This window comes from Mytilus trossulus, unplaced genomic scaffold (assembly GCF_036588685.1).
Source record: "Mytilus trossulus isolate FHL-02 unplaced genomic scaffold, PNRI_Mtr1.1.1.hap1 h1tg001209l__unscaffolded, whole genome shotgun sequence".
In the NCBI taxonomy this organism is placed as follows: domain Eukaryota; kingdom Metazoa; phylum Mollusca; class Bivalvia; order Mytilida; family Mytilidae; genus Mytilus; species Mytilus trossulus.
In genome coordinates, this window is record NW_026963712.1 from 1 (window position 1) to 22,043 (window position 22,043).

Sequence of the window (22,043 nt, forward strand, 5' to 3'; positions counted from 1 at the left end):
TTCCTCCTTTTAAAATTAATTTAAACATAGCTGTACCGGTTAATTCCTTTAAAAAATAGAACAGATGAACTGTTTGTGTGTTTTTTATTTAAACGACAGAGTGAAAAGTCCGTGCTGATTGTGAAAAAGCGTTGAATTTATTTTGTGATCAATGAAATTTTCAAGGCTTTGAAATCTGCGTTCGTCGGACATAGAATGAATTAAAATTGTCATGTTGTTTTGTTCGATTAAGATTAAATACGAATACGTATACGTATGACATACGTTTAAAAATGCATTCTCCCTTTTATTGCGACTTGCCGTATTTCACAAGCCGCTTTTTTTATTTTCACACCAGTTTTGTCATGCAGAAATCGTTTCATGCTGTTGGGTAATTAAAGCAAAGCAAGATCTCGTGTTTCGTGTGCTTTTTGTATATACATTTGCAAAATTTGTGTAGCTTGTTTTAAAATTAAAACACCGTGTCTGAGTAAGACATAGGATTTATAGGCTTTGGAAACTCGGAAACATTTGAGTATCGCTTCTCGGCCTTTTGGCTAAGATCAAAGTGTAGTATCTGTTCTTATCAGCTTAATATCTGATACGTACCCCATGTGGGTACTTCGATATTAAACTGATTTTTGCAACTAGGTGAGATGTTAGGTGCTTGCACCGCTCTTGCCACGAGTTGGCCTGGTATTGCAGTACCTCCAGGATCGGCTCACTCCCCATTTCGGGGAGAAAATTAAAATAGAAAAATAGCTCCTTCTATAGTCTGAGAAACAGCCCCAGTAAAATATTCTCTAATACTTTTTCTATATTATTTTATGTTATGTATTGTATAGTTTTACTCATTGTTGTAAATTAATTCTACTTCTCGCGCATGTAAAATAAATCGCATATTATTTTATTTTTTTATGTCTGTTCTCTGAAAAGTATTTTTTTTCTTTTCTAATAATGTGATGGTTTTTTTTTTTTCTCTTTTTCTCTCTCGCTTGTATTCATAACAGCATATGTCAGTGTAATAATGTATTCTCGTTCCTTTAAAACAAACTCTATATAAATTTTTAGCGTTACGGAAAAACGCGGGGAAAATAATTACGTCCCCTTCTACTGTTTCAATCATCGTTAATAGCGACGTCGCCTCAGAACGAGGGCAAACGATGGAAACTACAGTCGGCCGGTAAGTTTTTTCCTCCTTTTAAAATTAATTTAAACATAGCTGTACCGGTTAATTCCTTTAAAAAATAGAACAGATGAACTGTTTGTGTGTTTTTTATTTAAACGACAGAGTGAAAAGTCCGTGCTGATTGTGAAAAAGCGTTGAATTTATTTTGTGATCAATGAAATTTTCAAGGCTTTGAAATCTGCGTTCGTCGGACATAGAATGAATTAAAATTGTCATGTTGTTTTGTTCGATTAAGATTAAATACGAATACGTATACGTATGACATACGTTTAAAAATGCATTCTCCCTTTTATTGCGACTTGCCGTATTTCACAAGCCGCTTTTTTTATTTTCACACCAGTTTTGTCATGCAGAAATCGTTTCATGCTGTTGGGTAATTAAAGCAAAGCAAGATCTCGTGTTTCGTGTGCTTTTTGTATATACATTTGCAAAATTTGTGTAGCTTGTTTTAAAATTAAAACACCGTGTCTGAGTAAGACATAGGATTTATAGGCTTTGGAAACTCGGAAACATTTGAGTATCGCTTCTCGGCCTTTTGGCTAAGATCAAAGTGTAGTATCTGTTCTTATCAGCTTAATATCTGATACGTACCCCATGTGGGTACTTCGATATTAAACTGATTTTTGCAACTAGGTGAGATGTTAGGTGCTTGCACCGCTCTTGCCACGAGTTGGCCTGGTATTGCAGTACCTCCAGGATCGGCTCACTCCCCATTTCGGGGAGAAAATTAAAATAGAAAAATAGCTCCTTCTATAGTCTGAGAAACAGCCCCAGTAAAATATTCTCTAATACTTTTTCTATATTATTTTATGTTATGTATTGTATAGTTTTACTCATTGTTGTAAATTAATTCTACTTCTCGCGCATGTAAAATAAATCGCATATTATTTTATTTTTTTATGTCTGTTCTCTGAAAAGTATTTTTTTCTTTTCTAATAATGTGATGGTTTTTTTTTTTTCTCTTTTTCTCTCTCGCTTGTATTCATAACAGCATATGTCAGTGTAATAATGTATTCTCGTTCCTTTAAAACAAACTCTATATAAATTTTTAGCGTTACGGAAAAACGCGGGGAAAATAATTACGTCCCCTTCTACTGTTTCAATCATCGTTAATAGCGACGTCGCCTCAGAACGAGGGCAAACGATGGAAACTACAGTCGGCCGGTAAGTTTTTTCCTCCTTTTAAAATTAATTTAAACATAGCTGTACCGGTTAATTCCTTTAAAAAATAGAACAGATGAACTGTTTGTGTGTTTTTTATTTAAACGACAGAGTGAAAAGTCCGTGCTGATTGTGAAAAAGCGTTGAATTTATTTTGTGATCAATGAAATTTTCAAGGCTTTGTGAAATCTGCGTTCGTCGGACATAGAATGAATTAAAATTGTCATGTTGTTTTGTTCGATTAAGATTAAATACGAATACGTATACGTATGACATACGTTTAAAAATGCATTCTCCCTTTTATTGCGACTTGCCGTATTTCACAAGCCGCTTTTTTTATTTTCACACCAGTTTTGTCATGCAGAAATCGTTTCATGCTGTTGGGTAATTAAAGCAAAGCAAGATCTCGTGTTTCGTGTGCTTTTTGTATATACATTTGCAAAATTTGTGTAGCTTGTTTTAAAATTAAAACACCGTGTCTGAGTAAGACATAGGATTTATAGGCTTTGGAAACTCGGAAACATTTGAGTATCGCTTCTCGGCCTTTTGGCTAAGATCAAAGTGTAGTATCTGTTCTTATCAGCTTAATATCTGATACGTACCCCATGTGGGTACTTCGATATTAAACTGATTTTTGCAACTAGGTGAGATGTTAGGTGCTTGCACCGCTCTTGCCACGAGTTGGCCTGGTATTGCAGTACCTCCAGGATCGGCTCACTCCCCATTTCGGGGAGAAAATTAAAATAGAAAAATAGCTCCTTCTATAGTCTGAGAAACAGCCCCAGTAAAATATTCTCTAATACTTTTTCTATATTATTTTATGTTATGTATTGTATAGTTTTACTCATTGTTGTAAATTAATTCTACTTCTCGCGCATGTAAAATAAATCGCATATTATTTTATTTTTTTATGTCTGTTCTCTGAAAAGTATTTTTTTCTTTTCTAATAATGTGATGGTTTTTTTTTTTTCTCTTTTTCTCTCTCGCTTGTATTCATAACAGCATATGTCAGTGTAATAATGTATTCTCGTTCCTTTAAAACAAACTCTATATAAATTTTTAGCGTTACGGAAAAACGCGGGGAAAATAATTACGTCCCCTTCTACTGTTTCAATCATCGTTAATAGCGACGTCGCCTCAGAACGAGGGCAAACGATGGAAACTACAGTCGGCCGGTAAGTTTTTTCCTCCTTTTAAAATTAATTTAAACATAGCTGTACCGGTTAATTCCTTTAAAAAATAGAACAGATGAACTGTTTGTGTGTTTTTTATTTAAACGACAGAGTGAAAAGTCCGTGCTGATTGTGAAAAAGCGTTGAATTTATTTTGTGATCAATGAAATTTTCAAGGCTTTGAAATCTGCGTTCGTCGGACATAGAATGAATTAAAATTGTCATGTTGTTTTGTTCGATTAAGATTAAATACGAATACGTATACGTATGACATACGTTTAAAAATGCATTCTCCCTTTTATTGCGACTTGCCGTATTTCACAAGCCGCTTTTTTTATTTTCACACCAGTTTTGTCATGCAGAAATCGTTTCATGCTGTTGGGTAATTAAAGCAAAGCAAGATCTCGTGTTTCGTGTGCTTTTTGTATATACATTTGCAAAATTTGTGTAGCTTGTTTTAAAATTAAAACACCGTGTCTGAGTAAGACATAGGATTTATAGGCTTTGGAAACTCGGAAACATTTGAGTATCGCTTCTCGGCCTTTTGGCTAAGATCAAAGTGTAGTATCTGTTCTTATCAGCTTAATATCTGATACGTACCCCATGTGGGTACTTCGATATTAAACTGATTTTTGCAACTAGGTGAGATGTTAGGTGCTTGCACCGCTCTTGCCACGAGTTGGCCTGGTATTGCAGTACCTCCAGGATCGGCTCACTCCCCATTTCGGGGAGAAAATTAAAATAGAAAAATAGCTCCTTCTATAGTCTGAGAAACAGCCCCAGTAAAATATTCTCTAATACTTTTTCTATATTATTTTATGTTATGTATTGTATAGTTTTACTCATTGTTGTAAATTAATTCTACTTCTCGCGCATGTAAAATAAATCGCATATTATTTTATTTTTTTATGTCTGTTCTCTGAAAAGTATTTTTTTCTTTTCTAATAATGTGATGGTTTTTTTTTTTCTCTTTTTCTCTCTCGCTTGTATTCATAACAGCATATGTCAGTGTAATAATGTATTCTCGTTCCTTTAAAACAAACTCTATATAAATTTTTAGCGTTACGGAAAAACGCGGGGAAAATAATTACGTCCCCTTCTACTGTTTCAATCATCGTTAATAGCGACGTCGCCTCAGAACGAGGGCAAACGATGGAAACTACAGTCGGCCGGTAAGTTTTTTCCTCCTTTTAAAATTAATTTAAACATAGCTGTACCGGTTAATTCCTTTAAAAAATAGAACAGATGAACTGTTTGTGTGTTTTTTATTTAAACGACAGAGTGAAAAGTCCGTGCTGATTTGTGAAAAAGCGTTGAATTTATTTTGTGATCAATGAAATTTTCAAGGCTTTGAAATCTGCGTTCGTCGGACATAGAATGAATTAAAATTGTCATGTTGTTTTGTTCGATTAAGATTAAATACGAATACGTATACGTATGACATACGTTTAAAAATGCATTCTCCCTTTTATTGCGACTTGCCGTATTTCACAAGCCGCTTTTTTTATTTTCACACCAGTTTTGTCATGCAGAAATCGTTTCATGCTGTTGGGTAATTAAAGCAAAGCAAGATCTCGTGTTTCGTGTGCTTTTTGTATATACATTTGCAAAATTTGTGTAGCTTGTTTTAAAATTAAAACACCGTGTCTGAGTAAGACATAGGATTTATAGGCTTTGGAAACTCGGAAACATTTGAGTATCGCTTCTCGGCCTTTTGGCTAAGATCAAAGTGTAGTATCTGTTCTTATCAGCTTAATATCTGATACGTACCCCATGTGGGTACTTCGATATTAAACTGATTTTTGCAACTAGGTGAGATGTTAGGTGCTTGCACCGCTCTTGCCACGAGTTGGCCTGGTATTGCAGTACCTCCAGGATCGGCTCACTCCCCATTTCGGGGAGAAAATTAAAATAGAAAAATAGCTCCTTCTATAGTCTGAGAAACAGCCCCAGTAAAATATTCTCTAATACTTTTTCTATATTATTTTATGTTATGTATTGTATAGTTTTACTCATTGTTGTAAATTAATTCTACTTCTCGCGCATGTAAAATAAATCGCATATTATTTTATTTTTTTATGTCTGTTCTCTGAAAAGTATTTTTTTCTTTTCTAATAATGTGATGGTTTTTTTTTTTTCTCTTTTTCTCTCTCGCTTGTATTCATAACAGCATATGTCAGTGTAATAATGTATTCTCGTTCCTTTAAAACAAACTCTATATAAATTTTTAGCGTTACGGAAAAACGCGGGGAAAATAATTACGTCCCCTTCTACTGTTTCAATCATCGTTAATAGCGACGTCGCCTCAGAACGAGGGCAAACGATGGAAACTACAGTCGGCCGGTAAGTTTTTTCCTCCTTTTAAAATTAATTTAAACATAGCTGTACCGGTTAATTCCTTTAAAAAATAGAACAGATGAACTGTTTGTGTGTTTTTTATTTAAACGACAGAGTGAAAAGTCCGTGCTGATTGTGAAAAAGCGTTGAATTTATTTTGTGATCAATGAAATTTTCAAGGCTTTGAAATCTGCGTTCGTCGGACATAGAATGAATTAAAATTGTCATGTTGTTTTGTTCGATTAAGATTAAATACGAATACGTATACGTATGACATACGTTTAAAAATGCATTCTCCCTTTTATTGCGACTTGCCGTATTTCACAAGCCGCTTTTTTTATTTTCACACCAGTTTTGTCATGCAGAAATCGTTTCATGCTGTTGGGTAATTAAAGCAAAGCAAGATCTCGTGTTTCGTGTGCTTTTTGTATATACATTTGCAAAATTTGTGTAGCTTGTTTTAAAATTAAAACACCGTGTCTGAGTAAGACATAGGATTTATAGGCTTTGGAAACTCGGAAACATTTGAGTATCGCTTCTCGGCCTTTTGGCTAAGATCAAAGTGTAGTATCTGTTCTTATCAGCTTAATATCTGATACGTACCCCATGTGGGTACTTCGATATTAAACTGATTTTTGCAACTAGGTGAGATGTTAGGTGCTTGCACCGCTCTTGCCACGAGTTGGCCTGGTATTGCAGTACCTCCAGGATCGGCTCACTCCCCATTTCGGGGAGAAAATTAAAATAGAAAAATAGCTCCTTCTATAGTCTGAGAAACAGCCCCAGTAAAATATTCTCTAATACTTTTTCTATATTATTTTATGTTATGTATTGTATAGTTTTACTCATTGTTGTAAATTAATTCTACTTCTCGCGCATGTAAAATAAATCGCATATTATTTTATTTTTTTATGTCTGTTCTCTGAAAAGTATTTTTTTCTTTTCTAATAATGTGATGGTTTTTTTTTTTTCTCTTTTTCTCTCTCGCTTGTATTCATAACAGCATATGTCAGTGTAATAATGTATTCTCGTTCCTTTAAAACAAACTCTATATAAATTTTTAGCGTTACGGAAAAACGCGGGGAAAATAATTACGTCCCCTTCTACTGTTTCAATCATCGTTAATAGCGACGTCGCCTCAGAACGAGGGCAAACGATGGAAACTACAGTCGGCCGGTAAGTTTTTTCCTCCTTTTAAAATTAATTTAAACATAGCTGTACCGGTTAATTCCTTTAAAAAATAGAACAGATGAACTGTTTGTGTGTTTTTTATTTAAACGACAGAGTGAAAAGTCCGTGCTGATTGTGAAAAAGCGTTGAATTTATTTTGTGATCAATGAAATTTTCAAGGCTTTGAAATCTGCGTTCGTCGGACATAGAATGAATTAAAATTGTCATGTTGTTTTGTTCGATTAAGATTAAATACGAATACGTATACGTATGACATACGTTTAAAAATGCATTCTCCCTTTTATTGCGACTTGCCGTATTTCACAAGCCGCTTTTTTTATTTTCACACCAGTTTTGTCATGCAGAAATCGTTTCATGCTGTTGGGTAATTAAAGCAAAGCAAGATCTCGTGTTTCGTGTGCTTTTTGTATATACATTTGCAAAATTTGTGTAGCTTGTTTTAAAATTAAAACACCGTGTCTGAGTAAGACATAGGATTTATAGGCTTTGGAAACTCGGAAACATTTGAGTATCGCTTCTCGGCCTTTTGGCTAAGATCAAAGTGTAGTATCTGTTCTTATCAGCTTAATATCTGATACGTACCCCATGTGGGTACTTCGATATTAAACTGATTTTTGCAACTAGGTGAGATGTTAGGTGCTTGCACCGCTCTTGCCACGAGTTGGCCTGGTATTGCAGTACCTCCAGGATCGGCTCACTCCCCATTTCGGGGAGAAAATTAAAATAGAAAAATAGCTCCTTCTATAGTCTGAGAAACAGCCCCAGTAAAATATTCTCTAATACTTTTTCTATATTATTTTATGTTATGTATTGTATAGTTTTACTCATTGTTGTAAATTAATTCTACTTCTCGCGCATGTAAAATAAATCGCATATTATTTTATTTTTTTATGTCTGTTCTCTGAAAAGTATTTTTTTCTTTTCTAATAATGTGATGGTTTTTTTTTTTTCTCTTTTTCTCTCTCGCTTGTATTCATAACAGCATATGTCAGTGTAATAATGTATTCTCGTTCCTTTAAAACAAACTCTATATAAATTTTTAGCGTTACGGAAAAACGCGGGGAAAATAATTACGTCCCCTTCTACTGTTTCAATCATCGTTAATAGCGACGTCGCCTCAGAACGAGGGCAAACGATGGAAACTACAGTCGGCCGGTAAGTTTTTTCCTCCTTTTAAAATTAATTTAAACATAGCTGTACCGGTTAATTCCTTTAAAAAATAGAACAGATGAACTGTTTGTGTGTTTTTTATTTAAACGACAGAGTGAAAAGTCCGTGCTGATTGTGAAAAAGCGTTGAATTTATTTTGTGATCAATGAAATTTTCAAGGCTTTGAAATCTGCGTTCGTCGGACATAGAATGAATTAAAATTGTCATGTTGTTTTGTTCGATTAAGATTAAATACGAATACGTATACGTATGACATACGTTTAAAAATGCATTCTCCCTTTTATTGCGACTTGCCGTATTTCACAAGCCGCTTTTTTTATTTTCACACCAGTTTTGTCATGCAGAAATCGTTTCATGCTGTTGGGTAATTAAAGCAAAGCAAGATCTCGTGTTTCGTGTGCTTTTTGTATATACATTTGCAAAATTTGTGTAGCTTGTTTTAAAATTAAAACACCGTGTCTGAGTAAGACATAGGATTTATAGGCTTTGGAAACTCGGAAACATTTGAGTATCGCTTCTCGGCCTTTTGGCTAAGATCAAAGTGTAGTATCTGTTCTTATCAGCTTAATATCTGATACGTACCCCATGTGGGTACTTCGATATTAAACTGATTTTTGCAACTAGGTGAGATGTTAGGTGCTTGCACCGCTCTTGCCACGAGTTGGCCTGGTATTGCAGTACCTCCAGGATCGGCTCACTCCCCATTTCGGGGAGAAAATTAAAATAGAAAAATAGCTCCTTCTATAGTCTGAGAAACAGCCCCAGTAAAATATTCTCTAATACTTTTTCTATATTATTTTATGTTATGTATTGTATAGTTTTACTCATTGTTGTAAATTAATTCTACTTCTCGCGCATGTAAAATAAATCGCATATTATTTTATTTTTTTATGTCTGTTCTCTGAAAAGTATTTTTTTCTTTTCTAATAATGTGATGGTTTTTTTTTTTCTCTTTTTCTCTCTCGCTTGTATTCATAACAGCATATGTCAGTGTAATAATGTATTCTCGTTCCTTTAAAACAAACTCTATATAAATTTTTAGCGTTACGGAAAAACGCGGGGAAAATAATTACGTCCCCTTCTACTGTTTCAATCATCGTTAATAGCGACGTCGCCTCAGAACGAGGGCAAACGATGGAAACTACAGTCGGCCGGTAAGTTTTTTCCTCCTTTTAAAATTAATTTAAACATAGCTGTACCGGTTAATTCCTTTAAAAAATAGAACAGATGAACTGTTTGTGTGTTTTTTATTTAAACGACAGAGTGAAAAGTCCGTGCTGATTGTGAAAAAGCGTTGAATTTATTTTGTGATCAATGAAATTTTCAAGGCTTTGAAATCTGCGTTCGTCGGACATAGAATGAATTAAAATTGTCATGTTGTTTTGTTCGATTAAGATTAAATACGAATACGTATACGTATGACATACGTTTAAAAATGCATTCTCCCTTTTATTGCGACTTGCCGTATTTCACAAGCCGCTTTTTTTATTTTCACACCAGTTTTGTCATGCAGAAATCGTTTCATGCTGTTGGGTAATTAAAGCAAAGCAAGATCTCGTGTTTCGTGTGCTTTTTGTATATACATTTGCAAAATTTGTGTAGCTTGTTTTAAAATTAAAACACCGTGTCTGAGTAAGACATAGGATTTATAGGCTTTGGAAACTCGGAAACATTTGAGTATCGCTTCTCGGCCTTTTGGCTAAGATCAAAGTGTAGTATCTGTTCTTATCAGCTTAATATCTGATACGTACCCCATGTGGGTACTTCGATATTAAACTGATTTTTGCAACTAGGTGAGATGTTAGGTGCTTGCACCGCTCTTGCCACGAGTTGGCCTGGTATTGCAGTACCTCCAGGATCGGCTCACTCCCCATTTCGGGGAGAAAATTAAAATAGAAAAATAGCTCCTTCTATAGTCTGAGAAACAGCCCCAGTAAAATATTCTCTAATACTTTTTCTATATTATTTTATGTTATGTATTGTATAGTTTTACTCATTGTTGTAAATTAATTCTACTTCTCGCGCATGTAAAATAAATCGCATATTATTTTATTTTTTTATGTCTGTTCTCTGAAAAGTATTTTTTTCTTTTCTAATAATGTGATGGTTTTTTTTTTTTCTTTTTCTCTCTCGCTTGTATTCATAACAGCATATGTCAGTGTAATAATGTATTCTCGTTCCTTTAAAACAAACTCTATATAAATTTTTAGCGTTACGGAAAAACGCGGGGAAAATAATTACGTCCCCTTCTACTGTTTCAATCATCGTTAATAGCGACGTCGCCTCAGAACGAGGGCAAACGATGGAAACTACAGTCGGCCGGTAAGTTTTTTCCTCCTTTTAAAATTAATTTAAACATAGCTGTACCGGTTAATTCCTTTAAAAAATAGAACAGATGAACTGTTTGTGTGTTTTTTATTTAAACGACAGAGTGAAAAGTCCGTGCTGATTGTGAAAAAGCGTTGAATTTATTTTGTGATCAATGAAATTTTCAAGGCTTTGAAATCTGCGTTCGTCGGACATAGAATGAATTAAAATTGTCATGTTGTTTTGTTCGATTAAGATTAAATACGAATACGTATACGTATGACATACGTTTAAAAATGCATTCTCCCTTTTATTGCGACTTGCCGTATTTCACAAGCCGCTTTTTTTATTTTCACACCAGTTTTGTCATGCAGAAATCGTTTCATGCTGTTGGGTAATTAAAGCAAAGCAAGATCTCGTGTTTCGTGTGCTTTTTGTATATACATTTGCAAAATTTGTGTAGCTTGTTTTAAAATTAAAACACCGTGTCTGAGTAAGACATAGGATTTATAGGCTTTGGAAACTCGGAAACATTTGAGTATCGCTTCTCGGCCTTTTGGCTAAGATCAAAGTGTAGTATCTGTTCTTATCAGCTTAATATCTGATACGTACCCCATGTGGGTACTTCGATATTAAACTGATTTTTGCAACTAGGTGAGATGTTAGGTGCTTGCACCGCTCTTGCCACGAGTTGGCCTGGTATTGCAGTACCTCCAGGATCGGCTCACTCCCCATTTCGGGGAGAAAATTAAAATAGAAAAATAGCTCCTTCTATAGTCTGAGAAACAGCCCCAGTAAAATATTCTCTAATACTTTTTCTATATTATTTTATGTTATGTATTGTATAGTTTTACTCATTGTTGTAAATTAATTCTACTTCTCGCGCATGTAAAATAAATCGCATATTATTTTATTTTTTTATGTCTGTTCTCTGAAAAGTATTTTTTTCTTTTCTAATAATGTGATGGTTTTTTTTTTTTCTCTTTTTCTCTCTCGCTTGTATTCATAACAGCATATGTCAGTGTAATAATGTATTCTCGTTCCTTTAAAACAAACTCTATATAAATTTTTAGCGTTACGGAAAAACGCGGGGAAAATAATTACGTCCCCTTCTACTGTTTCAATCATCGTTAATAGCGACGTCGCCTCAGAACGAGGGCAAACGATGGAAACTACAGTCGGCCGGTAAGTTTTTTCCTCCTTTTAAAATTAATTTAAACATAGCTGTACCGGTTAATTCCTTTAAAAAATAGAACAGATGAACTGTTTGTGTGTTTTTTATTTAAACGACAGAGTGAAAAGTCCGTGCTGATTGTGAAAAAGCGTTGAATTTATTTTGTGATCAATGAAATTTTCAAGGCTTTGAAATCTGCGTTCGTCGGACATAGAATGAATTAAAATTGTCATGTTGTTTTGTTCGATTAAGATTAAATACGAATACGTATACGTATGACATACGTTTAAAAATGCATTCTCCCTTTTATTGCGACTTGCCGTATTTCACAAGCCGCTTTTTTTATTTTCACACCAGTTTTGTCATGCAGAAATCGTTTCATGCTGTTGGGTAATTAAAGCAAAGCAAGATCTCGTGTTTCGTGTGCTTTTTGTATATACATTTGCAAAATTTGTGTAGCTTGTTTTAAAATTAAAACACCGTGTCTGAGTAAGACATAGGATTTATAGGCTTTGGAAACTCGGAAACATTTGAGTATCGCTTCTCGGCCTTTTGGCTAAGATCAAAGTGTAGTATCTGTTCTTATCAGCTTAATATCTGATACGTACCCCATGTGGGTACTTCGATATTAAACTGATTTTTGCAACTAGGTGAGATGTTAGGTGCTTGCACCGCTCTTGCCACGAGTTGGCCTGGTATTGCAGTACCTCCAGGATCGGCTCACTCCCCATTTCGGGGAGAAAATTAAAATAGAAAAATAGCTCCTTCTATAGTCTGAGAAACAGCCCCAGTAAAATATTCTCTAATACTTTTTCTATATTATTTTATGTTATGTATTGTATAGTTTTACTCATTGTTGTAAATTAATTCTACTTCTCGCGCATGTAAAATAAATCGCATATTATTTTATTTTTTTATGTCTGTTCTCTGAAAAGTATTTTTTTCTTTTCTAATAATGTGATGGTTTTTTTTTTTTCTCTTTTTCTCTCTCGCTTGTATTCATAACAGCATATGTCAGTGTAATAATGTATTCTCGTTCCTTTAAAACAAACTCTATATAAATTTTTAGCGTTACGGAAAAACGCGGGGAAAATAATTACGTCCCCTTCTACTGTTTCAATCATCGTTAATAGCGACGTCGCCTCAGAACGAGGGCAAACGATGGAAACTACAGTCGGCCGGTAAGTTTTTTCCTCCTTTTAAAATTAATTTAAACATAGCTGTACCGGTTAATTCCTTTAAAAAATAGAACAGATGAACTGTTTGTGTGTTTTTTATTTAAACGACAGAGTGAAAAGTCCGTGCTGATTGTGAAAAAGCGTTGAATTTATTTTGTGATCAATGAAATTTTCAAGGCTTTGAAATCTGCGTTCGTCGGACATAGAATGAATTAAAATTGTCATGTTGTTTTGTTCGATTAAGATTAAATACGAATACGTATACGTATGACATACGTTTAAAAATGCATTCTCCCTTTTATTGCGACTTGCCGTATTTCACAAGCCGCTTTTTTTATTTTCACACCAGTTTTGTCATGCAGAAATCGTTTCATGCTGTTGGGTAATTAAAGCAAAGCAAGATCTCGTGTTTCGTGTGCTTTTTGTATATACATTTGCAAAATTTGTGTAGCTTGTTTTAAAATTAAAACACCGTGTCTGAGTAAGACATAGGATTTATAGGCTTTGGAAACTCGGAAACATTTGAGTATCGCTTCTCGGCCTTTTGGCTAAGATCAAAGTGTAGTATCTGTTCTTATCAGCTTAATATCTGATACGTACCCCATGTGGGTACTTCGATATTAAACTGATTTTTGCAACTAGGTGAGATGTTAGGTGCTTGCACCGCTCTTGCCACGAGTTGGCCTGGTATTGCAGTACCTCCAGGATCGGCTCACTCCCCATTTCGGGGAGAAAATTAAAATAGAAAAATAGCTCCTTCTATAGTCTGAGAAACAGCCCCAGTAAAATATTCTCTAATACTTTTTCTATATTATTTTATGTTATGTATTGTATAGTTTTACTCATTGTTGTAAATTAATTCTACTTCTCGCGCATGTAAAATAAATCGCATATTATTTTATTTTTTTATGTCTGTTCTCTGAAAAGTATTTTTTTCTTTTCTAATAATGTGATGGTTTTTTTTTTTCTCTTTTTCTCTCTCGCTTGTATTCATAACAGCATATGTCAGTGTAATAATGTATTCTCGTTCCTTTAAAACAAACTCTATATAAATTTTTAGCGTTACGGAAAAACGCGGGGAAAATAATTACGTCCCCTTCTACTGTTTCAATCATCGTTAATAGCGACGTCGCCTCAGAACGAGGGCAAACGATGGAAACTACAGTCGGCCGGTAAGTTTTTTCCTCCTTTTAAAATTAATTTAAACATAGCTGTACCGGTTAATTCCTTTAAAAAATAGAACAGATGAACTGTTTGTGTGTTTTTTATTTAAACGACAGAGTGAAAAGTCCGTGCTGATTGTGAAAAAGCGTTGAATTTATTTTGTGATCAATGAAATTTTCAAGGCTTTGAAATCTGCGTTCGTCGGACATAGAATGAATTAAAATTGTCATGTTGTTTTGTTCGATTAAGATTAAATACGAATACGTATACGTATGACATACGTTTAAAAATGCATTCTCCCTTTTATTGCGACTTGCCGTATTTCACAAGCCGCTTTTTTTATTTTCACACCAGTTTTGTCATGCAGAAATCGTTTCATGCTGTTGGGTAATTAAAGCAAAGCAAGATCTCGTGTTTCGTGTGCTTTTTGTATATACATTTGCAAAATTTGTGTAGCTTGTTTTAAAATTAAAACACCGTGTCTGAGTAAGACATAGGATTTATAGGCTTTGGAAACTCGGAAACATTTGAGTATCGCTTCTCGGCCTTTTGGCTAAGATCAAAGTGTAGTATCTGTTCTTATCAGCTTAATATCTGATACGTACCCCATGTGGGTACTTCGATATTAAACTGATTTTTGCAACTAGGTGAGATGTTAGGTGCTTGCACCGCTCTTGCCACGAGTTGGCCTGGTATTGCAGTACCTCCAGGATCGGCTCACTCCCCATTTCGGGGAGAAAATTAAAATAGAAAAATAGCTCCTTCTATAGTCTGAGAAACAGCCCCAGTAAAATATTCTCTAATACTTTTTCTATATTATTTTATGTTATGTATTGTATAGTTTTACTCATTGTTGTAAATTAATTCTACTTCTCGCGCATGTAAAATAAATCGCATATTATTTTATTTTTTTATGTCTGTTCTCTGAAAAGTATTTTTTTCTTTTCTAATAATGTGATGGTTTTTTTTTTTCTCTTTTTCTCTCTCGCTTGTATTCATAACAGCATATGTCAGTGTAATAATGTATTCTCGTTCCTTTAAAACAAACTCTATATAAATTTTTAGCGTTACGGAAAAACGCGGGGAAAATAATTACGTCCCCTTCTACTGTTTCAATCATCGTTAATAGCGACGTCGCCTCAGAACGAGGGCAAACGATGGAAACTACAGTCGGCCGGTAAGTTTTTTCCTCCTTTTAAAATTAATTTAAACATAGCTGTACCGGTTAATTCCTTTAAAAAATAGAACAGATGAACTGTTTGTGTGTTTTTTATTTAAACGACAGAGTGAAAAGTCCGTGCTGATTGTGAAAAAGCGTTGAATTTATTTTGTGATCAATGAAATTTTCAAGGCTTTGAAATCTGCGTTCGTCGGACATAGAATGAATTAAAATTGTCATGTTGTTTTGTTCGATTAAGATTAAATACGAATACGTATACGTATGACATACGTTTAAAAATGCATTCTCCCTTTTATTGCGACTTGCCGTATTTCACAAGCCGCTTTTTTTATTTTCACACCAGTTTTGTCATGCAGAAATCGTTTCATGCTGTTGGGTAATTAAAGCAAAGCAAGATCTCGTGTTTCGTGTGCTTTTTGTATATACATTTGCAAAATTTGTGTAGCTTGTTTTAAAATTAAAACACCGTGTCTGAGTAAGACATAGGATTTATAGGCTTTGGAAACTCGGAAACATTTGAGTATCGCTTCTCGGCCTTTTGGCTAAGATCAAAGTGTAGTATCTGTTCTTATCAGCTTAATATCTGATACGTACCCCATGTGGGTACTTCGATATTAAACTGATTTTTGCAACTAGGTGAGATGTTAGGTGCTTGCACCGCTCTTGCCACGAGTTGGCCTGGTATTGCAGTACCTCCAGGATCGGCTCACTCCCCATTTCGGGGAGAAAATTAAAATAGAAAAATAGCTCCTTCTATAGTCTGAGAAACAGCCCCAGTAAAATATTCTCTAATACTTTTTCTATATTATTTTATGTTATGTATTGTATAGTTTTACTCATTGTTGTAAATTAATTCTACTTCTCGCGCATGTAAAATAAATCGCATATTATTTTATTTTTTTATGTCTGTTCTCTGAAAAGTATTTTTTTCTTTTCTAATAATGTGATGGTTTTTTTTTTTCTCTTTTTCTCTCTCGCTTGTATTCATAACAGCATATGTCAGTGTAATAATGTATTCTCGTTCCTTTAAAACAAACTCTATATAAATTTTTAGCGTTACGGAAAAACGCGGGGAAAATAATTACGTCCCCTTCTACTGTTTCAATCATCGTTAATAGCGACGTCGCCTCAGAACGAGGGCAAACGATGGAAACTACAGTCGGCCGGTAAGTTTTTTCCTCCTTTTAAAATTAATTTAAACATAGCTGTACCGGTTAATTCCTTTAAAAAATAGAACAGATGAACTGTTTGTGTGTTTTTTATTTAAACGACAGAGTGAAAAGTCCGTGCTGATTGTGAAAAAGCGTTGAATTTATTTTGTGATCAATGAAATTTTCAAGGCTTTGAAATCTGCGTTCGTCGGACATAGAATGAATTAAAATTGTCATGTTGTTTTGTTCGATTAAGATTAAATACGAATACGTATACGTATGACATACGTTTAAAAATGCATTCTCCCTTTTATTGCGACTTGCCGTATTTCACAAGCCGCTTTTTTTATTTTCACACCAGTTTTGTCATGCAGAAATCGTTTCATGCTGTTGGGTAATTAAAGCAAAGCAAGATCTCGTGTTTCGTGTGCTTTTTGTATATACATTTGCAAAATTTGTGTAGCTTGTTTTAAAATTAAAACACCGTGTCTGAGTAAGACATAGGATTTATAGGCTTTGGAAACTCGGAAACATTTGAGTATCGCTTCTCGGCCTTTTGGCTAAGATCAAAGTGTAGTATCTGTTCTTATCAGCTTAATATCTGATACGTACCCCATGTGGGTACTTCGATATTAAACTGATTTTTGCAACTAGGTGAGATGTTAGGTGCTTGCACCGCTCTTGCCACGAGTTGGCCTGGTATTGCAGTACCTCCAGGATCGGCTCACTCCCCATTTCGGGGAGAAAATTAAAATAGAAAAATAGCTCCTTCTATAGTCTGAGAAACAGCCCCAGTAAAATATTCTCTAATACTTTTTCTATATTATTTTATGTTATGTATTGTATAGTTTTACTCATTGTTGTAAATTAATTCTACTTCTCGCGCATGTAAAATAAATCGCATATTATTTTATTTTTTTATGTCTGTTCTCTGAAAAGTATTTTTTTCTTTTCTAATAATGTGATGGTTTTTTTTTTTTCTCTTTTTCTCTCTCGCTTGTATTCATAACAGCATATGTCAGTGTAATAATGTATTCTCGTTCCTTTAAAACAAACTCTATATAAATTTTTAGCGTTACGGAAAAACGCGGGGAAAATAATTACGTCCCCTTCTACTGTTTCAATCATCGTTAATAGCGACGTCGCCTCAGAACGAGGGCAAACGATGGAAACTACAGTCGGCCGGTAAGTTTTTTCCTCCTTTTAAAATTAATTTAAACATAGCTGTACCGGTTAATTCCTTTAAAAAATAGAACAGATGAACTGTTTGTGTGTTTTTTATTTAAACGACAGAGTGAAAAGTCCGTGCTGATTGTGAAAAAGCGTTGAATTTATTTTGTGATCAATGAAATTTTCAAGGCTTTGAAATCTGCGTTCGTCGGACATAGAATGAATTAAAATTGTCATGTTGTTTTGTTCGATTAAGATTAAATACGAATACGTATACGTATGACATACGTTTAAAAATGCATTCTCCCTTTTATTGCGACTTGCCGTATTTCACAAGCCGCTTTTTTTATTTTCACACCAGTTTTGTCATGCAGAAATCGTTTCATGCTGTTGGGTAATTAAAGCAAAGCAAGATCTCGTGTTTCGTGTGCTTTTTGTATATACATTTGCAAAATTTGTGTAGCTTGTTTTAAAATTAAAACACCGTGTCTGAGTAAGACATAGGATTTATAGGCTTTGGAAACTCGGAAACATTTGAGTATCGCTTCTCGGCCTTTTGGCTAAGATCAAAGTGTAGTATCTGTTCTTATCAGCTTAATATCTGATACGTACCCCATGTGGGTACTTCGATATTAAACTGATTTTTGCAACTAGGTGAGATGTTAGGTGCTTGCACCGCTCTTGCCACGAGTTGGCCTGGTATTGCAGTACCTCCAGGATCGGCTCACTCCCCATTTCGGGGAGAAAATTAAAATAGAAAAATAGCTCCTTCTATAGTCTGAGAAACAGCCCCAGTAAAATATTCTCTAATACTTTTTCTATATTATTTTATGTTATGTATTGTATAGTTTTACTCATTGTTGTAAATTAATTCTACTTCTCGCGCATGTAAAATAAATCGCATATTATTTTATTTTTTTATGTCTGTTCTCTGAAAAGTATTTTTTTCTTTTCTAATAATGTGATGGTTTTTTTTTTTTCTCTTTTTCTCTCTCGCTTGTATTCATAACAGCATATGTCAGTGTAATAATGTATTCTCGTTCCTTTAAAACAAACTCTATATAAATTTTTAGCGTTACGGAAAAACGCGGGGAAAATAATTACGTCCCCTTCTACTGTTTCAATCATCGTTAATAGCGACGTCGCCTCAGAACGAGGGCAAACGATGGAAACTACAGTCGGCCGGTAAGTTTTTTCCTCCTTTTAAAATTAATTTAAACATAGCTGTACCGGTTAATTCCTTTAAAAAATAGAACAGATGAACTGTTTGTGTGTTTTTTATTTAAACGACAGAGTGAAAAGTCCGTGCTGATTGTGAAAAAGCGTTGAATTTATTTTGTGATCAATGAAATTTTCAAGGCTTTGAAATCTGCGTTCGTCGGACATAGAATGAATTAAAATTGTCATGTTGTTTTGTTCGATTAAGATTAAATACGAATACGTATACGTATGACATACGTTTAAAAATGCATTCTCCCTTTTATTGCGACTTGCCGTATTTCACAAGCCGCTTTTTTTATTTTCACACCAGTTTTGTCATGCAGAAATCGTTTCATGCTGTTGGGTAATTAAAGCAAAGCAAGATCTCGTGTTTCGTGTGCTTTTTGTATATACATTTGCAAAATTTGTGTAGCTTGTTTTAAAATTAAAACACCGTGTCTGAGTAAGACATAGGATTTATAGGCTTTGGAAACTCGGAAACATTTGAGTATCGCTTCTCGGCCTTTTGGCTAAGATCAAAGTGTAGTATCTGTTCTTATCAGCTTAATATCTGATACGTACCCCATGTGGGTACTTCGATATTAAACTGATTTTTGCAACTAGGTGAGATGTTAGGTGCTTGCACCGCTCTTGCCACGAGTTGGCCTGGTATTGCAGTACCTCCAGGATCGGCTCACTCCCCATTTCGGGGAGAAAATTAAAATAGAAAAATAGCTCCTTCTATAGTCTGAGAAACAGCCCCAGTAAAATATTCTCTAATACTTTTTCTATATTATTTTATGTTATGTATTGTATAGTTTTACTCATTGTTGTAAATTAATTCTACTTCTCGCGCATGTAAAATAAATCGCATATTATTTTATTTTTTTATGTCTGTTCTCTGAAAAGTATTTTTTTCTTTTCTAATAATGTGATGGTTTTTTTTTTTCTCTTTTTCTCTCTCGCTTGTATTCATAACAGCATATGTCAGTGTAATAATGTATTCTCGTTCCTTTAAAACAAACTCTATATAAATTTTTAGCGTTACGGAAAAACGCGGGGAAAATAATTACGTCCCCTTCTACTGTTTCAATCATCGTTAATAGCGACGTCGCCTCAGAACGAGGGCAAACGATGGAAACTACAGTCGGCCGGTAAGTTTTTTCCTCCTTTTAAAATTAATTTAAACATAGCTGTACCGGTTAATTCCTTTAAAAAATAGAACAGATGAACTGTTTGTGTGTTTTTTATTTAAACGACAGAGTGAAAAGTCCGTGCTGATTGTGAAAAAGCGTTGAATTTATTTTGTGATCAATGAAATTTTCAAGGCTTTGAAATCTGCGTTCGTCGGACATAGAATGAATTAAAATTGTCATGTTGTTTTGTTCGATTAAGATTAAATACGAATACGTATACGTATGACATACGTTTAAAAATGCATTCTCCCTTTTATTGCGACTTGCCGTATTTCACAAGCCGCTTTTTTTATTTTCACACCAGTTTTGTCATGCAGAAATCGTTTCATGCTGTTGGGTAATTAAAGCAAAGCAAGATCTCGTGTTTCGTGTGCTTTTTGTATATACATTTGCAAAATTTGTGTAGCTTGTTTTAAAATTAAAACACCGTGTCTGAGTAAGACATAGGATTTATAGGCTTTGGAAACTCGGAAACATTTGAGTATCGCTTCTCGGCCTTTTGGCTAAGATCAAAGTGTAGTATCTGTTCTTATCAGCTTAATATCTGATACGTACCCCATGTGGGTACTTCGATATTAAACTGATTTTTGCAACTAGGTGAGATGTTAGGTGCTTGCACCGCTCTTGCCACGAGTTGGCCTGGTATTGCAGTACCTCCAGGATCGGCTCACTCCCCATTTCGGGGAGAAAATTAAAATAGAAAAATAGCTCCTTCTATAGTCTGAGAAACAGCCCCAGTAAAATATTCTCTAATACTTTTTCTATATTATTTTATGTTATGTATTGTATAGTTTTACTCATTGTTGTAAATTAATTCTACTTCTCGCGCATGTAAAATAAATCGCATATTATTTTATTTTTTTATGTCTGTTCTCTGAAAAGTATTTTTTTCTTTTCTAATAATGTGATGGTTTTTTTTTTTTCTCTTTTTCTCTCTCGCTTGTATTCATAACAGCATATGTCAGTGTAATAATGTATTCTCGTTCCTTTAAAACAAACTCTATATAAATTTTTAGCGTTACGGAAAAACGCGGGGAAAATAATTACGTCCCCTTCTACTGTTTCAATCATCGTTAATAGCGACGTCGCCTCAGAACGAGGGCAAACGATGGAAACTACAGTCGGCCGGTAAGTTTTTTCCTCCTTTTAAAATTAATTTAAACATAGCTGTACCGGTTAATTCCTTTAAAAAATAGAACAGATGAACTGTTTGTGTGTTTTTTATTTAAACGACAGAGTGAAAAGTCCGTGCTGATTGTGAAAAAGCGTTGAATTTATTTTGTGATCAATGAAATTTTCAAGGCTTTGAAATCTGCGTTCGTCGGACATAGAATGAATTAAAATTGTCATGTTGTTTTGTTCGATTAAGATTAAATACGAATACGTATACGTATGACATACGTTTAAAAATGCATTCTCCCTTTTATTGCGACTTGCCGTATTTCACAAGCCGCTTTTTTTATTTTCACACCAGTTTTGTCATGCAGAAATCGTTTCATGCTGTTGGGTAATTAAAGCAAAGCAAGATCTCGTGTTTCGTGTGCTTTTTGTATATACATTTGCAAAATTTGTGTAGCTTGTTTTAAAATTAAAACACCGTGTCTGAGTAAGACATAGGATTTATAGGCTTTGGAAACTCGGAAACATTTGAGTATCGCTTCTCGGCCTTTTGGCTAAGATCAAAGTGTAGTATCTGTTCTTATCAGCTTAATATCTGATACGTACCCCATGTGGGTACTTCGATATTAAACTGATTTTTGCAACTAGGTGAGATGTTAGGTGCTTGCACCGCTCTTGCCACGAGTTGGCCTGGTATTGCAGTACCTCCAGGATCGGCTCACTCCCCATTTCGGGGAGAAAATTAAAATAGAAAAATAGCTCCTTCTATAGTCTGAGAAACAGCCCCAGTAAAATATTCTCTAATACTTTTTCTATATTATTTTATGTTATGTATTGTATAGTTTTACTCATTGTTGTAATTAATTCTACTTCTCGCGCATGTAAAATAAATCGCATATTATTTTATTTTTTTATGTCTGTTCTCTGAAAAGTATTTTTTTCTTTTCTAATAATGTGATGGTTTTTTTTTTTTCTCTTTTTCTCTCTCGCTTGTATTCATAACAG

General features: G+C 34.3%; 19 non-coding genes across 19 annotated transcripts; all 19 read left to right on the forward strand.

The window, feature by feature from the left end:
• Positions 1–516: 516 nt before the first annotated feature.
• LOC134703877 (U2 spliceosomal RNA) lies at positions 517–709 on the forward strand. The gene has a single exon (XR_010105139.1). It is a non-coding gene; the product is annotated as a U2 spliceosomal RNA (small nuclear RNA).
• A 978-nt stretch (positions 710–1,687) lies between these two features.
• On the forward strand, positions 1,688–1,880 carry LOC134703889 (U2 spliceosomal RNA). Its single transcript, XR_010105150.1, has one exon. It is a non-coding gene; the product is annotated as a U2 spliceosomal RNA (small nuclear RNA).
• A 979-nt stretch (positions 1,881–2,859) lies between these two features.
• On the forward strand, positions 2,860–3,052 carry LOC134703895 (U2 spliceosomal RNA). The gene has a single exon (XR_010105155.1). It is a non-coding gene; the product is annotated as a U2 spliceosomal RNA (small nuclear RNA).
• Positions 3,053–4,029: 977 nt separating this feature from the next.
• On the forward strand, positions 4,030–4,222 carry LOC134703896 (U2 spliceosomal RNA). The gene has a single exon (XR_010105156.1). It is a non-coding gene; the product is annotated as a U2 spliceosomal RNA (small nuclear RNA).
• Positions 4,223–5,199: 977 nt separating this feature from the next.
• On the forward strand, positions 5,200–5,392 carry LOC134703897 (U2 spliceosomal RNA). Its single transcript, XR_010105157.1, has one exon. It is a non-coding gene; the product is annotated as a U2 spliceosomal RNA (small nuclear RNA).
• A 977-nt stretch (positions 5,393–6,369) lies between these two features.
• On the forward strand, positions 6,370–6,562 carry LOC134703878 (U2 spliceosomal RNA). The gene has a single exon (XR_010105140.1). It is a non-coding gene; the product is annotated as a U2 spliceosomal RNA (small nuclear RNA).
• A 977-nt stretch (positions 6,563–7,539) lies between these two features.
• On the forward strand, positions 7,540–7,732 carry LOC134703879 (U2 spliceosomal RNA). Its single transcript, XR_010105141.1, has one exon. It is a non-coding gene; the product is annotated as a U2 spliceosomal RNA (small nuclear RNA).
• A 977-nt stretch (positions 7,733–8,709) lies between these two features.
• Positions 8,710–8,902, forward strand: LOC134703881 (U2 spliceosomal RNA). The gene has a single exon (XR_010105142.1). It is a non-coding gene; the product is annotated as a U2 spliceosomal RNA (small nuclear RNA).
• A 976-nt stretch (positions 8,903–9,878) lies between these two features.
• Positions 9,879–10,071, forward strand: LOC134703882 (U2 spliceosomal RNA). Its single transcript, XR_010105143.1, has one exon. It is a non-coding gene; the product is annotated as a U2 spliceosomal RNA (small nuclear RNA).
• Positions 10,072–11,046: 975 nt separating this feature from the next.
• Positions 11,047–11,239, forward strand: LOC134703883 (U2 spliceosomal RNA). The gene has a single exon (XR_010105144.1). It is a non-coding gene; the product is annotated as a U2 spliceosomal RNA (small nuclear RNA).
• A 977-nt stretch (positions 11,240–12,216) lies between these two features.
• Positions 12,217–12,409, forward strand: LOC134703884 (U2 spliceosomal RNA). The gene has a single exon (XR_010105145.1). It is a non-coding gene; the product is annotated as a U2 spliceosomal RNA (small nuclear RNA).
• A 977-nt stretch (positions 12,410–13,386) lies between these two features.
• Positions 13,387–13,579, forward strand: LOC134703885 (U2 spliceosomal RNA). Its single transcript, XR_010105146.1, has one exon. It is a non-coding gene; the product is annotated as a U2 spliceosomal RNA (small nuclear RNA).
• A 976-nt stretch (positions 13,580–14,555) lies between these two features.
• Positions 14,556–14,748, forward strand: LOC134703886 (U2 spliceosomal RNA). Its single transcript, XR_010105147.1, has one exon. It is a non-coding gene; the product is annotated as a U2 spliceosomal RNA (small nuclear RNA).
• A 976-nt stretch (positions 14,749–15,724) lies between these two features.
• Positions 15,725–15,917, forward strand: LOC134703887 (U2 spliceosomal RNA). The gene has a single exon (XR_010105148.1). It is a non-coding gene; the product is annotated as a U2 spliceosomal RNA (small nuclear RNA).
• Positions 15,918–16,893: 976 nt separating this feature from the next.
• On the forward strand, positions 16,894–17,086 carry LOC134703888 (U2 spliceosomal RNA). Its single transcript, XR_010105149.1, has one exon. It is a non-coding gene; the product is annotated as a U2 spliceosomal RNA (small nuclear RNA).
• A 977-nt stretch (positions 17,087–18,063) lies between these two features.
• Positions 18,064–18,256, forward strand: LOC134703890 (U2 spliceosomal RNA). Its single transcript, XR_010105151.1, has one exon. It is a non-coding gene; the product is annotated as a U2 spliceosomal RNA (small nuclear RNA).
• A 977-nt stretch (positions 18,257–19,233) lies between these two features.
• Positions 19,234–19,426, forward strand: LOC134703892 (U2 spliceosomal RNA). Its single transcript, XR_010105152.1, has one exon. It is a non-coding gene; the product is annotated as a U2 spliceosomal RNA (small nuclear RNA).
• A 976-nt stretch (positions 19,427–20,402) lies between these two features.
• On the forward strand, positions 20,403–20,595 carry LOC134703893 (U2 spliceosomal RNA). The gene has a single exon (XR_010105153.1). It is a non-coding gene; the product is annotated as a U2 spliceosomal RNA (small nuclear RNA).
• A 977-nt stretch (positions 20,596–21,572) lies between these two features.
• LOC134703894 (U2 spliceosomal RNA) lies at positions 21,573–21,765 on the forward strand. The gene has a single exon (XR_010105154.1). It is a non-coding gene; the product is annotated as a U2 spliceosomal RNA (small nuclear RNA).
• The last annotated feature ends 278 nt before the right edge of the window (positions 21,766–22,043 follow it).